The sequence below is a fragment of the Plutella xylostella genome, chromosome 14 (genome assembly GCF_932276165.1).
Source record: "Plutella xylostella chromosome 14, ilPluXylo3.1, whole genome shotgun sequence".
Lineage (NCBI taxonomy): Eukaryota > Metazoa > Arthropoda > Insecta > Lepidoptera > Plutellidae > Plutella > Plutella xylostella.
Window position 1 is genome coordinate 10,615,786 of NC_063994.1, and position 15,728 is coordinate 10,631,513.

The 15,728-nt window shown below is 37.1% G+C and overlaps 1 protein-coding gene across 14 annotated transcripts in view; it reads right to left on the minus strand.

Moving 5' to 3' along the window:
• The window catches only part of LOC105381404 (neurobeachin), a 462,556-nt gene that overhangs the window by 367,754 nt on the left and 79,074 nt on the right, over positions 1 to 15,728 (minus strand). For 4 of the 14 annotated variants that reach the window (XM_048625259.1, XM_048625249.1, XM_048625248.1 and 1 more), the window contains exon 1: positions 7,116 to 7,611. The exons of 1 other annotated variant lie outside the window; for it this stretch is intronic. The gene's annotated coding sequence lies outside the window, so the exon portion shown is untranslated. Of the gene's footprint in view, positions 1 to 7,115; positions 7,613 to 15,728 lie in introns of those variants that run through there. 9 more of the 14 variants (XM_048625250.1, XM_048625254.1, XM_048625258.1 and 6 more) reach the window with 3 other exon arrangements.

The following is a 15,728-nucleotide window of genomic DNA, read 5'->3' on the forward strand; positions in this document are numbered from 1 at the left end:
TTGAACATAGCAATAGACAATCGTTAAGCATGATATGTGATATTACTTGTATCGATCTGACAGATGTGTAAATCAGCACTGCTGCTAAATCAATGTATCGATTGGGGTAAAAAAAAACCCTGACGAAAAGGGAACTTCGAGTCCAACTGGGGAATCGACCCTGGACCTTATTGGCCGCTGAATCGTGACTCTACTGCTTCATTCTACAATGTTCCCGTCCTGATGTACCAGGAGAGCAGGCGGAGGAAGAAAGTTGGAGCGATCGCGAACTGTCGGCCATCGTGTTTGTCTTGTCCGCTGAAATCACAGAATCCTTGCTTCATCACTGCGCTAGTTACTTGCTTTAAACAGTCGTGTTACCGGGTTCAAATCCTGCAGCTGATGAGTTAGTGTATTAGACCAAGTAAGTTCCTAAATAAGGTACGTGTGTGTGTGATCTGATGTTAAATTGTTATAATGTTGGAAGGTAGGTATTTTTCATTTTATTTTGTACATAATATGGATAGCTGCCTACATATACTCACGCCTGTCTCCCAGAGGGGTAGGCAGAGACTACTACTAGCTGCCTACAAGTACAACAATTAATTATAATTTCGGTTGCGAAATAAAATTATACGTTAAATTCAATAGATAATACAAACATGGATTTACTAGATAGATAACTCGCCCAGCGAATAACTTTGGCAAATATTTGTATGTGCAACTGATAATAAAACAAGCCCAAAAATGTATATTGAGTAAATACAGAGTTAATTAAATTGTAATTATTTTGTAATCAAGAACATTTAACAAAGCCGCATCGATTCGGTTTACCGGACAGCGGCGGCGGCGGCGGCGGCCGGGCGCGCGGAACGGATGGGAATTTCAACATAATTATTAATATTGCTCGCGAGTATATCTCAAATCTTGTTCGGACCCAAAAAGCAGACAGACACATTGCTTTGTGTTTGAACGAATTGAAAAAAAGGGTGTAGTGAGTGAGATGGTGTAGTGTTGCGACATACCAATATGCCTTTATTAGGTTGCACGTGTAATTTCCGTCACGTTATGCTTACTCTGTAAGTTATACTTGTAGTACTTTTATACAATTTTTGGTTATTCAATAAACAACCACCAACAATCAACTTCTAACCTGATCACCAACACCACACACTTCATGGCGACCCTGCCAGGATTAATGAACTGCGAAGCAATCTTTTGGAACGATTTTAATACGGGGCATTATAACAAACGGGTTCTACATGGTAGGTAATTTTTTATAGTGAAAAGCAGATGACTTGCTTAGGAAGTCACCTCTGACTACCCCTTCGGGGATCACAGTCTTGAGCATAATGCACATATGAATGCCTATGTAACTACAATCATATTAGTCGAAATTAGTTGATGAACCCGTTTTGAATTACTTATAATTAATACAAGTAAATCGCAGCTTTTATCCACTATTTACTGTACTAGTAATTAATTAAAGTATTGCAACCTCATATAGTATGTTTAAAAGCTCTCGTGTGAATTAATAGAAAATTAATTGAATTAACTACAGCGCATTCCAATTAAATTACGCACTAATAGTAATGGATATGAACACATATACCTACTATATTCGATACCGATCGACAAACATACAAAATAATATACCTTATAAAGAAGTTAAATCTTATCACATAATCATTTTTCTACAGTTCCTGCACATTTTTCCCGACTCAAATATTATTAGCTTTCTGATATCAAAGCAAAAACTCTACGATAGGAGAGCAATAATGAAACGTCGGGAAGAGCAAGAAAAATAAATCTAGTGCCATCACTCAAAAAGACGTGGGGACGAGTGACACAGCCACCAGGGGAGCAGGAACCAGTTGATAATCTTCATATTCAGCATCACGATATGAAATGGTGCAATGATACTTGTGTTCTCACTCCATCGGGTATGGCAGTGCGAGGGAAAGAGATGGAAAACTTTATTAGAGTGTGGCTGACAAATGCGGAGCGTACATCACTGTTTCTATGCAGAGTAGACAATAATTCAGTGACAAACGAAATAGACTAGGCGAAACCGCAACATGAATTGCAATAATTGCGGTTAACTTGCAATTTGATCATTTCGTTGTTTAGGTCCATTTAAATAGAACAGTTTCAAATTGGCACAGCGTTTAAATATATTTAATGTAAATTTTATTGTGACTAAAGACTGTGAAAAAGATAAAAAGTTACGAGTATTAAGTCCTATAAAGTCATACTGATATTATGGCACTTTCGTAGAATCAAGGAAAACTAAGTATTAGAAAAATCAATATATCTAAACAAAGTAATGGTTGTGATTCAAAAGCTGCATAGTTACAAAAACTGCTGACATAATATGGGCGAGCGCCTAAAAATCAGTAACATCGAAATGAGCGGAGAAGTTCTCTCTATCTTCTGTATACTATGTCAAGCGAATCGCAAGCACGATCTGAAAATACGACATTTTGTATCTAAAGTAGATAAATAGAGGACAAGCGAATAAAGGAGACACGCCGACGAAAAACTAAAATGATATTGCAGCTCATTTCACGCGAATATAACCCTTACGGCCACACGTGGCTGGCACCGGCGCTGGGTCGTTTTCACAAATGTTATTAGAGTTGAATATGAAGTGAAAAGTTAGTGTAGTCTTTTCAACGTGAGGAGGCTTGTATTTTTGTGCGTCTTATTTAAATACGTGTCGCATAAAAAGGTGTTGAATTTATAAAACACTGTCTAGATACGAACATGAAAATGTACGCTATATGATGATGGTGGATATTTTTGTTTACTTATACAGGGTGTTGCAAAATTGGTATACCAAGCCGAAACCTACATGTGCAACATGTTATATCTAAGCCCGAAACTGAAATCAGAATTTAGAAATTCGCGAAAAAAAAATTTTTTTTTCCATATTACGTCACGTGACCAACATAGTTTCTATGGAAAATGAATTTTTTTTTTCGCGAATTTTCAAATTCTGATTTCAGTTTCGGGCTTAGATATAACATGCTGCACATGTAGGTTTCGCTTAGTATACCCTTTTTGCAACACCCTGTATATACCTACATGGATTTTTTTGTTTGGATTGTAAATGCAAAAAATGTTTATTCACATCTTCTACATAAACATGAATAGTTACAATATGCTGCTAAAAACTATGTGCAATGAGAGTGCACCAAAGCAACCTAGTGTATAAACAAGCCTAGCATACAATATCAGCCCGATATTAGTACTAGGCTAACAGAAGTCGTGAAAACATAACTGCCACACGTAATAACGATGAAAGGCCGCTAATGAATGGCTAATGCCGTACGTGGACCGAAAGTGAAGCGACATGCTTTAACATTTATGCGTGTGTTATGAAATGTGTTTCTATACGTTGATGATTTCCTAGTATAATTATCGGAATTGTATGATCGGCAAAAGAGTGGGGATGTTTTTTTTATTATTTAAGCTAAGCTCAAATTACTTATACACAAGGACCCTGCAACAGTTAAGTAATAGCAGCTATAAACATTTCTTTCCAATTATCAGCCCATTGAAGAACAAAAGGATGATTTTCTTGAATGACGAGAAAACCGACATTCCTGGTATTCGTATTCGAAGTTTTTGCTAAGAAACCAAGAACGAGTAATACCACTAGAACTAGTGTTTATCTCAGAGTTAGTGATTTAATAATACAAATATATTCTCTATATATATTTTATAATTAAGTATGATTTAGGGCATGCAATACCGCAATACCGGTATTCGTAATACCGGGATCCCGTACAAAATTCCCGCTTTTTTCAATACCGGTATTGAAAGTTAATACCGGTATTGAAGTAATACCGGAATCGGACTTTTTTAGGCTATAAATAAAGCGATTAAGATTTAGTTAGCCTTGTGTGTGTATATACTGTGAAAGCGCACTTGTTCCCAACCGTTTAATGCAGTTTTCGGCTGCTAGAAATCTACTGTTGACCATGCGTAAACCGGCACCGGATGTAAAAAAATAGTTTATTCTAAAATTTAAACTCTAAAACTGATTTCTCGTAAAAATCTACAACAAAATACAGAATATGATTGCATTTTCTTGTTTTATTTTGATGTATACGACCTTTAAACACAGTATATGCCATTTATTACAAGGAAATCTAATACCGGTATTAATACCGGGATCCCGGTATTGAGTTGTAATACCGGAACTCAATACCGGTATTGAAAATTGTTCCGGTATTGCATGCCCTAGTATGATTGCTGTCAGTGTCAAATAAAGTTTTATCTTTCTTTCTTTTATATTAAAACAGTTACGACATACGACGTCCAGAGAGCTACGCGACTACGACACGGCGTAGGCGTGCTACGCAGCTACGGCGTAGGCGTGTAGCGCTACGATGCTACGCAGCTACGCGGCGTAGGCGAGAAGATTTTCGAAAACTATTTTAGAAACATGTGCGAAAGCAAAAATAACTCATTTTGCTAAATATCGATGACACAGAATTGAATTATCGTTACTTTCTGGCTCTGGTATATGTATAAGTATGAATAAATAAACACTAATAAATCTAACTTATGTACGGTGCTTAAGTAGTAGAAAGTGTGCCTTAACTAGTACCTATACAATGTATATGTCGCAGGCATCTGGTTTAATCTCCTGTTTGATTGAACCGCTAGCCCGTTCATTGGATGACGCTATTCAGTTGTATGACTAGGCCGAACGTTGAATGTACAAGCGTCACAAAACGTCCAACTAGTTAGCGGACTTAAAATCAGTCAGGTGGTGAATAAAACAAATATGGCGTCTAACAGCGAACAGCTGACACAAAAAGCACTTGTATTGTTATTTTTTACAAATAAATTAGCTTTAAAGTGCGTTATTTATGTTAAAATTGTGTGACAACATGGATTTACCTATTATTACACCGTCGGCGAATAGTTTCAAAGAAAAAATGTGCTAAAAATGGATAATTATGAACAACAATATCAAGGTACGTTTATTGTTATTGTTTAGTTAATTTGTGAGATGAGAGCTTTGTAAAATAGACTTTTTGTTGACTCTTGTCTGGTCATGTTCATCCTAACCAGACATTACAAAGTTGCTATACTATATCCCATTTAACGACTTCGCTGAATAACGTTCAGTCAAGACGTTGGACGTTACAGTCAACCACTTGACGAGTTGTTCTTTAGTCATTCAACTAAGTAGCGTCATCCAATGAACGGGCTAGCGGTTCAATCAAACAGGAGATTAAACCAGATGCCTGCGACATATACATATAAAGCTTGATTAACTATGTACCTACGCTAGAACGTAGTCATAAGCTCGACAGACGCGTATGATCAAAGTTACTACATTTCACTTTGCAAAGGTTCCATCTAGTACGCACCGCATCCAGTTATAGAACTTATGGGTAATAATAAATTACTTGGCAACTGCGAACATTGATGATTTATGATGAAGACATTATATTGTCAGGGTTTTGTGGTTAGGAATAGTAATAATTTATTCAAAAAATATATTAAGAAAACGTGATATAATCGTAGAGCTAAGAAATACGATTAAAGAAAAAAATCAATACTAAACGGAAATCTAGTAGTTAAGAAATTTTCAGTTAAAATCGTTACGTTCACTAATTGATTCACTGTCTCTCACAAAAGAAATCTGTATCCTGGAAAAGAATAAAGAAATAATTTCTCCGATGAATTCGAAATACAATAGAGATGGATGCTTTGTATTTCACTTATCTGTCAAACTCATAATAAGTTCATTATTTATGGTTTCTTTATAAACAGAAAGTTATTTTTGGACGAATTTTTGTCAATTATGTCTGCAATTATAACTTAATAGACAGTTGTGGGTGTTGGTTTGAACCGAAAAACCATCAGATAAAAATAAGTATCTATACTTATTTTTATCTACAATATTGTATAATTATTTATTTGAAAAGGCATATAGGTTCTTTTATATCTTTCGCCATTAGCTTTATTTATTTTATTTATAAATAAACAACATCTACACAATAAAACTTACTAGATAGGCCAAATATATAAATATAGTATATTTATCAAAGCAATATATTAACAAAAATCGTTCACATATAAGCAAATTAAGTTATCCTGTGAATGTAAATATACACTCGACCACCGCTGCCCGCGGCACAATGATCGGTCAATTAACTGATCAAATATTAAACCTTCATAACCAATTAGCCCTCCCAGGGGGAACATTTACGGTGTACCAGGACTGCAGAGCTTAGAGAGAGTGCCATTCATATATAACAAGGGGCCCTCGTGTGTTTTAAACATAAGCTAATACATATTACTTAGAAGGAGATGGTTGTATGACGTTACGTTTTGAGAGAACTCAAGTGTTAAACTTAATTCAAGTTAGCTATGTACAACTTTTAATGGTGTACATAGCTAAAATAAAACGTGTCAGGTAAAGATGTACCCTTATAGTATGATCAAACTATAGAATAAGAATAGCTCATATAGCTCGGATAGCTCAGTCAATAGAATCATTCATTCATTACTTCGTATCTTTGTGCAAGTAGATATCATTCATACCATGGACATGTAGCTAACATTCTTATATTATATATACAGTTTTTTTTATAAAAAGTACAGCCTTTGTGCAAAAAATACAAAATATTTACGTTGTTATCCATACATGTGCGTTATCCCTATTTTAACATATCCAATATCATTTGGAATTGTATGGTTTCATTTGGTTAACGTGCCCAAATAGCGGAACGAGATTTTCAAATAAAAACTACGCAGAGAAAATGTTTCAGTTTCCACGAAACGAGTGTGCGATGAACTAAAAAACTAGATAAAATAAATTTTATAGCGAAAGTGCAGAGATTAATCCAACAGGTATGTTCGGGCTGAAAAAATGCGATGTTGACGTCAAACTATACGTTCTAGAGATTGAAAGGAAATTCGAGCGCGCTGTGAGCCCTCAATTATAAGCTCGGGTTACCCGAGACATCTCCAGTTTGCCTTCAGCCAGCCAGCAAGACCAATCAATTAGACTTCAGAACATGACGTAACCAATTATTGTGGATCCAATACATATAATCCAATAAAAGCCCACCATTTCACGTGAAAGAAAATACAGTCCGAATACATACACAATGTAGGTTGCCCAGAAAACACTGGGCTAGCGTAACACCACTGCGATAACTGGGGTTTCTTTGCGAGGTTAGTTATTGACACACAATGCTGGGAGGCCGGGTGTTTCGCACCATGCGGACCAGGAGAGCACGGAGGGCGGGAGATGCGCGCGCCACGGCGGCCGGCGGAGCACTGAGCCCGGGCGCCCCCGCCCGCCCGCAAACTCACAATTATTTTATTGGGAAAGCTAATGAGACGCGAACCATCGAGCTACAGATATTCCCATGGTTACATCGCGAGTAAATAAGTGTCTGTTGATCTCTGGCCTCCTGGTACTTGTGTCGATTGTTATTTGTATTTCTGATTGGATTGATTTTATTTCTCCTTACTTCTGTTGTTATATGTTTATCGCGCTTTGTTTATTTATTTGGCTTCGTCTGGAGTCTGGGGGGATGGAAATAAATAGATTTACGTGATGTTGTACATATCTTTATCTGTGCGAACGGAGCGACGACGGTGGGGAAAGCTTATCATATCACAAAACAAGGTTTCACCAAAGGTGCGTATATGTATAAGATATTGATCACACCATTATATCTGAAAAAGTTTTCTAATATTAAAATTTAGGCTATTGGCTATTTAATGACGGGACAACCGCCATAAGCTTCAACATTTTCCATTCGATAGTACGATATACCTACATAAAAATCGCCAATGCTATGCTAAGAACCCACTAACAGGTGACCTGACCAGCATCTCAGATACACCCGCAATACCCAGGTAACTAAAATCCAAAAGAATGATGTCAAAAGAATACAATAATTGCCAATTAACTAAATGGTTTCGAATACAAAGGTAGGAAATGGGTTAGGACAGGCAGTCAAATAACACAATGAAGAAAAAGGGACAATTACTTTTAGAGATAATTAAGAGAACTGTACTATTAAGGTAAGCATCCACCTGGCATCGTACGCAACGGACACATCGCATTCATTATTCCTTGTAAAGGAATTCACACAAGTGCGTCCACTTCATCGGCATTGGCGACGCCGTTGCTCCATACATTTCAGAAAGTCAGTTTTTTGGCGATACGTAGGTGCGATACCGATAGGGGAAAGTCGGCATTTTGGTGCCACGTGATATGAGTGAATCTTTGTCAGGGTAATGAGGTTTGTTGAAAGCTATTTCGCCCAACAAAGATACGTATATTATTATGTATTTTATTGGACGTGCGTAGCCAGGCTGTTCTTACACCGCAGTAGTATCTGTGAATTTCGTTGAACTTTTGAATGCATCGGTTTTATATTAGTTTTGTAGAGTGTGATTTAATAAAAAATCATTTACTTGAATTTAAATTGACTTTTAAGTTCACGCCTTCACCTCTGTATCTAGTAAAAGATGCAATAGCTCCGTACACCTATAACCTTAAACATAAAAAGGATCCCTCACAGAAACTAAGGCGCGTAGGAATGGCCTATAAAACCAATGTGTACCGTAAAGTACGCACCTACGTATGTATGTAGTACGCAAAGCGTTCAGGAGGGTCACTCTATATTAAGAATAACTAAGTTACAGAGCTCAACTTGCTGGCCCACGACAGAGAAGGATGGAAGCGCCTGGTGTCAGCCCCAGACTCCTCGGAGGAGTAACGGGATTAAAGAAGAAGAAGGAGCGCCGTTGCGCGATCCACGACTCTATATCTAAAGGTGGGTACTGACCAACGTTACGAGGTGTAATGTAACATGTTACAGCAGCAGTACGCTGGTTTCCCCGTAACACTACGTACTGACTGCACGAATGCTTGCTGTGTAACATGTTACATTACACCGTGTACCGTTGGTCAGTACCCTTCTTAACATGTCGATTGCACGACAGCTCTCGTTCGTTCGTTTCACGTGTGTATAGAGTAGCCCTCTGCGAGGCATAAAGGCGGGTGGAACCGGGTCACGGCGCTATAGCGGTGTACACACTGACGCGGGGCGCATAAGAATGAGCCGGCGTCCCCGGTATTGGGAGATGGTGGACTGTTCCGCGCTTGGACTCCAGGGCTGAGCCTTGTTTTATTTGGTACCTTATATAGTTTTTCTATTGCTATACTATTGTGCCAGTTCATAATTGTGGTTCCATTTCAATTGACTTTATAATCTCTAAGGTATTCTATATCTATGGGTGTAATACTATTCGTTCGACTCCCTCCTATTTTACTATGTAATTTTTCTTCTTCCTCTATAAAGGTGCTGTATAAGATGAACGATGAATAAACATCGACCAATAAGATTGTACAAAAACTCCACTCTGCTTCAGTGGACAGGAATTTGCTACTAAAATCTGTACTCCTATAGCCATTTCAAAACATTGAAAACTGTACTATTACTAAATAAAGTAAAGCTATTATAAACTGCATTATCATTGAACAACTGAATGGATAAAATTTGATCGTATCCCATTCCGACCTTGATGTGAATGTATATTTCACACTTTTGTTTCATAAACTCAAATGGAAAACACAAATTATCTATCTATCTATGACACCAGTTCAGTAATCATGAGCAATTCAGAGAGCCGTGGGCCTTCAAATGAGTCTGAAATGATTTTACCTCATTACTATATTGAACGAAGCGAAAATTCGTATCATTTGTGAGAGAAATGGGTTTCAGTTAATGTTCGCAACGCGATACAATTAAATACACTCATTAATTTAAATGATAGATTATGTTTAATATCCACTACGCTTGTTGAGAGAGAGGTACTTTGCTTGATTAAAATCACTAGCGAATAATTTGCGTGTTTCTACGAATTTCATCAAATTCAACTACTATTAATATACCGTGCGTGGTATGCTAAGCTAAAACGAGCGACTAGTGAAGATCCTTACTGTCGGCAAACGACGATTTTTTAAAGAAAACAACAGATAATATATCATGTATCCGGTCATTCACATGTGCCGATACTTTGGTACAGAAATGCGATGCTAACTGTTACCTGTAGAGTTTGGTTCTACTTGAGATCTGATACGATTCTTCTACAATTTGCAGAAAAAACTTTTATTATAAAAACTGCGCAAATGAGAATGCTATGCAAGTTCGCAGACCCTTTATTCAACCCATGGCCCCGATGTGTAAAAACCCGCCGGAGTATCTTGCAGCGCGTATTTAAAACCCGCGCCACGTCGCGCTGGTTGATTCCCCATTCAGCCGCGGGGTCCAAGCGGGGAGCCCGACTGAAAACACACCGCTGTCTTTGCACAAACAATACTTTTATACCGATCGATCCGAAAATCAAATATAAACTTGCACTTGGGATGATGTGTACTACCTTTGTCGACTTATAAGATTATTGTGCAGATTATCTACTTTATAAATACAGAGTGTACATACCTAACGCATACAGAATGTTGAAAAAAAGTATATAAAGCGAAACCTACGTGTGCAGCATGTTATATCTAAGCCCGAAAACGAATTCACACTATTGCACACGTAGCGTAGGTTTCGGCTTAGTATACCCTTTTTGCAACACGCTGTAAGTGTTATGTTACGAGATTTGAAAAAAAACCGACCGGCCGTAGCCTTTACATTTACAGGATCCTACACTACCAACTTATTACCTACAATAATACATACACCTTGTCTCCACACACACAAATATGGAGTCTGTTTAAAGTTACTCTCACAAGAAAGCGTGAGACAATGGCGTAAGTTCGTCGTTGAGATTACGCGGGCCTGCTCCGTGCACCCAGCTACTTTGTAACTACTTATTATGAACCGGGCATGTCCTTGCACCGTCTGCTCACTTATAGTTGTTACTAGTATAGCCTTAGATTAATAATATACGAACTAGATGGTATTGGTCGTGTAAAAAAACAAAGCAAAAAAGTCCGCATTTTGTCTAATTGTCAAACCGTTTTAAGTTCAACTTGAATGTATTGTATCGATCAAAAAAGTCAAAAAAATTTAAGCGAACAAATTCAAAATAAGTGAGGATCGGTAGTAGTGGGATGTTATCAGTCGAGACGTCTCTTTTGCACTAAGGAAGTTTCAGACGCAGTGTATTTTTTTCACCGCGATGGTGTCTCCATCTAGGAGCAGAGTGGTGCACTAACTCGGCGCCTTGCGAATGACAACGTTAATGGTTGTACGGTGAGAGCAAACAGAGGCCTGAGCCCTTAGCACGAACTTTCGTCGAGGACGTGAAGTAAATCTGACACGATGAATTTTGTAGGGAAATATGAACAGCGCCCCTGGCGGGCAGTAGCAGAACTAAAATCGGCAGCAGGAACTTTTCGTCGTGTAGTAACGTGTATGGTAACGTGAAGTATTTTGCGGTTTGTATAGGAAATGGTAGCATGAATTTGATTTTGACATATCGTATCGTGAGTTTACTCGAAGATTTTCTCACTGCAAATTATTCAGTGACAACTATTTAAAATGGAAGTTAGAGAATTTATTTCTTTTGGTTTTCGTATTTTTTATTCATTACCAATATGCTACGACCACGTAGATACCCTACTTAACTAAACTAGTATTTATTACACGCAGCAAGAGACGTAGATGAGGAGGGTAGCCCAGAGGCAAAATTTACAAAAATTCATGGGAAATGTAGGGTTGTGATGTGTGTGATTTAAAATCGATGGTGCTGTTTGGAGCAAGACCATTATACAACTGTTCAGTGTGCAAAATCTATTAAGTACAGCGTGCCGTATGTTGCATTACGTGGCCCTCGATTTTGGCGTGTCTGACCGTGATGACGTGGTGATTGAAGCTCGTGATGAATGCGTACTAGACTAGAAGTGCCGAGAATCCATCGTGACGGATGAGATCCATGGCATCCATGGCACCAATAGCAGTAAGAAGTAGCAACACAGTACACAAACACCTATACTTACTCACGTTTTGCTTTGTAAGCTATAATTCGTAAAATTCTAATGTACCTAACTGTAGTTATGTGTAATTGTATTAATAAATACCATTATTGCTACTGTCTAGATGTGTTTGAACTCTACGCTCTCTAGAATAGTTAAGGACAGTTAGTTATTGACTTATTACCTTTAGTTAGGTTAAGTGCCAATTTCTCCATAGTCGGTTATCTAACTGACAGGGATTGATTTATTAATTATAAGTCATATCCATATAAAATTCACGAAAGATGTGTCAAAAATCAACCACTACTCCCTGGTTATGCTCAAAGCGACTACGGAGAAATTGGCACTTAACCTAACTAAAGGTAATAAGTCTCTTGGTAGGCAGGATTAATTAAATAGACTTAATTAATGATAAATCATCAACTTTCTGGGCCCACTTACTAATGGGTATAAAGTTCTGGATAAATGAAATTACCACAAAATAAATAAAATATTTACATTCTGTTTAACAGTTTTTTATTCTTTATTTTACAAAAAAACATATTTATCTTAGTAGGTAGTATCATGTAACATTTGCAAACATCAGCATAGTATAACAAAATGTATGATTTATCTTTTCTCCTAAATGTATTCTTCACCGAGCAATCAAAATGCACACTTATAATTTATGCCTTCACGGGGGTGCACTTGCACTTGGCTTACTTGCTGGGTACAGGATACGCTGGTATAGCTGGATTGGGCTGGCTCCTCGTACCAGGCACATGTTCCATGCTGATTCTATATCTCATCACATCAATTATATAGCATTCACCGGCAGATTTCAATCTGACATATCCATTTTAGGGCTGAACCATCAACCATTCACTGTGCCCCCTTAGGCAATTTGGGAGCATTTTCTCTTTGTATTTATTCATATAATCACTCCATACCTGCAAAACAAATGATAATTGCATCATTAAGAATAAGAATATAACTACTAACTATTTCAAAGAAACATGAGTACTGCCGATGCTTTATCTCAAGGTAACTAGTTAATGCTTTTTAAAGAGTACCTAGTTATTAGGAAATCATTGAGAGACGAGGGGATAATCTGTCATGACAACCTTTTATGTTTAATGTTATGTTTCATGTTTAATTTTCTCCTTTGCTTATCACTCCTTGTCCCGTCCCTTCGCTAATGAGCTTGGCTAGTACCTTCCACTTATTAAGGCACCACTGGCGACCTCTCCATCCGTGGGCCTTGGCGTTGGTATCCGTAGGCAAATATCACTGCGTTGAATTCAATAAAACAATAAACAAATTTAACAAATAATTATGAAAGCCGACCTGTCAGTGTCAATAGATTGATAATTTGACAGATGACAGATGACAAATGTCAAAAAAAAAAGTTAGGATGTGCGTTCAAATCATAGTTATCATCCATAGACAATTGTTAAAGTGCGTTTATAAGGAATCGCTGCTTACTTTGAAATTATTATGAAGGTTTTGAACTTAACAATCTCAGTGTGGTACAACCTTATTTTAACTCTGGTAACGTTGTAACGACCGGCACACGACGAAGGCTTATGCTGCCATTTCAATACGTTCAAAGTTAACGTGTAGTAATGAAATACGGAAACGATGAAATGTTCCTGCTAAGGGTACTGATGAAATATATAGGAACTTCGATCAGACACCATTAAAAGTGTTCTTTGGCTATCTGAGTTCAGTACGTACTCTTCAATGTACCCACAAAAAGTAATCGAATATAACTGCATAAGAACGATTCACCAAATAATGTTTCATCATTTTATATTCCAACTATCAATTTTTTATTTCCTCGAAAACACGATTTTAATCTACCTACTAAATTTAAATAGTTATTACTTTATTGCTTTTGAAATACGATGAAATCACTTTCCATATAAAATTTTGTGGAGAATTTATATTCATTTTACCTAAATTGAAACTTTTTTAACAAAATTTACTTAAGTGAAATAATTATAGCTACTTACCTTAGTTCTCAGCCCGAATGTTTCACTTGAGAATTATTCATGGAATAATTATACTGAAATGAGAATACATTTTCACTCGCCACGAAAACCTGAATATCTTATTTATAATTTATAGACTTCATAATTGTGAATTTCAGAATGTTAATACGTGAACGGTTATTTATTGTATGATATTGTTCAAGTTTGCTTCAATGCATATAATTATGCAGTTTCAATAAACCAAAAAGACCTATATTTGCGCAGGTTTGATCGCCATGTTTTCCTTCACGTTAAGTATTGCAAAGGTATTTAGTATAGAAATGAAAACTTGCTTTTAGTTTGTCGGCGAACTTGAATCGGAAAAAACATTGCCAATATTTAGACGACTGAATGGCGTAGTGGTTAGTAACCCTGACTACTGAGCCGAAGGTCCCGGGTTCGATTCCCGGCTGGGGCAGATATTTGTTTAAACACAGATATTTATTCTCAGGTCTTGGATGTGCCCGTGAAATGGCAATAGGCCCGCCCAACATTGGGACTTATATAAACACTGGCGAAAAGTGGGTGCACCAATGTACCTCTGCCTACTCCGCAAGGGAGTACATTAGTACAAGGCGTGAGTGTGTGTGTTTTTTAAAAAAACATTCATTATTCCACGCCTATCGCGAAATTGTTTTGACGATTGTCGGATTCAAATTGTACTGAATGTGACACTAATTACTTCGTAAATGTTACTTCGTTTTACCATCGCAATAAGGCCCCAGGCCTGCGGTGGTTGACACTGGGGGTCAATGAACTAAACTTACTTATTCTGAGGCCGTCTACGAGACACAACATTCATAACAAATGCAAGAGTCGTCTTAATTACTCGTGTTTCGTGATATTTCATATTATTTCTCTTCTCAAATAGATGCTAATAGAAGAAAAGTAATTTTAGTAGAATTTAAACCTGTAGCTACTACTATTATAAGTTGGTTCAGTATAGTAATTAAATAAATAATAAAATAAGTTAATAGACCTGCATAATAATTACAACCTATACAGGGTGTTGCAAAAAGGGTATACTAAGCCGAAACCTACATGTGCAGCATGGTATACTCGTATCTAAGCCGGAAACTGAAATCAGAAATTGAAAATTCGCGAAAAAATATATTATTTTCCATAGAAATTTGTTGGTCACGTGACTTTTTACTATGGAAAATAATATATTTTTTTCGCGAATTTCCAAATTCTGATTTCAGTTTCGGGCTTAGATATACCATGCTGCCCATGTAGGTTTCGGCTTAGTATACCAATTTTGCAACATCCTGTATAATGACTACAGTAAGTTCTAACAACAATGCTCTCACATGTCTTGTATGTGTAGGTGCGTGAGTGTGTGTTTGTGTGTGTGTGTGTATGTGTTTATGCAATGTGTTGTTGCAGAGACTCTACTCAAATAATGCTCAGGATATAATCCGGGGAATGCGTCAATATTTGCATGAGATCGTCAGTGCTTCTCAAACTTGCAATCCCTACTCTTTAACCGACTTCGAAAAAAAGGAGCATGTTCTCAATTCAGCTGTATGTAGGTTCCTTATGTATTTCCACGAGTTATGGAGCAGTTTTGATAATATATTTTTTTATTTCAATTTGATTTTTGGTCACCCAAATGCGTAAAGACAGTATATACTGATCTATGAAGTTTACAAGTTGAAAATATTGTTCTACCAGTTTGTGATACGGCTATAATAAGTAATGTTATTTTCTGAAACTACTTTTACAGACCAAACAGTTTGAATAACGTTGATCTTGAACCG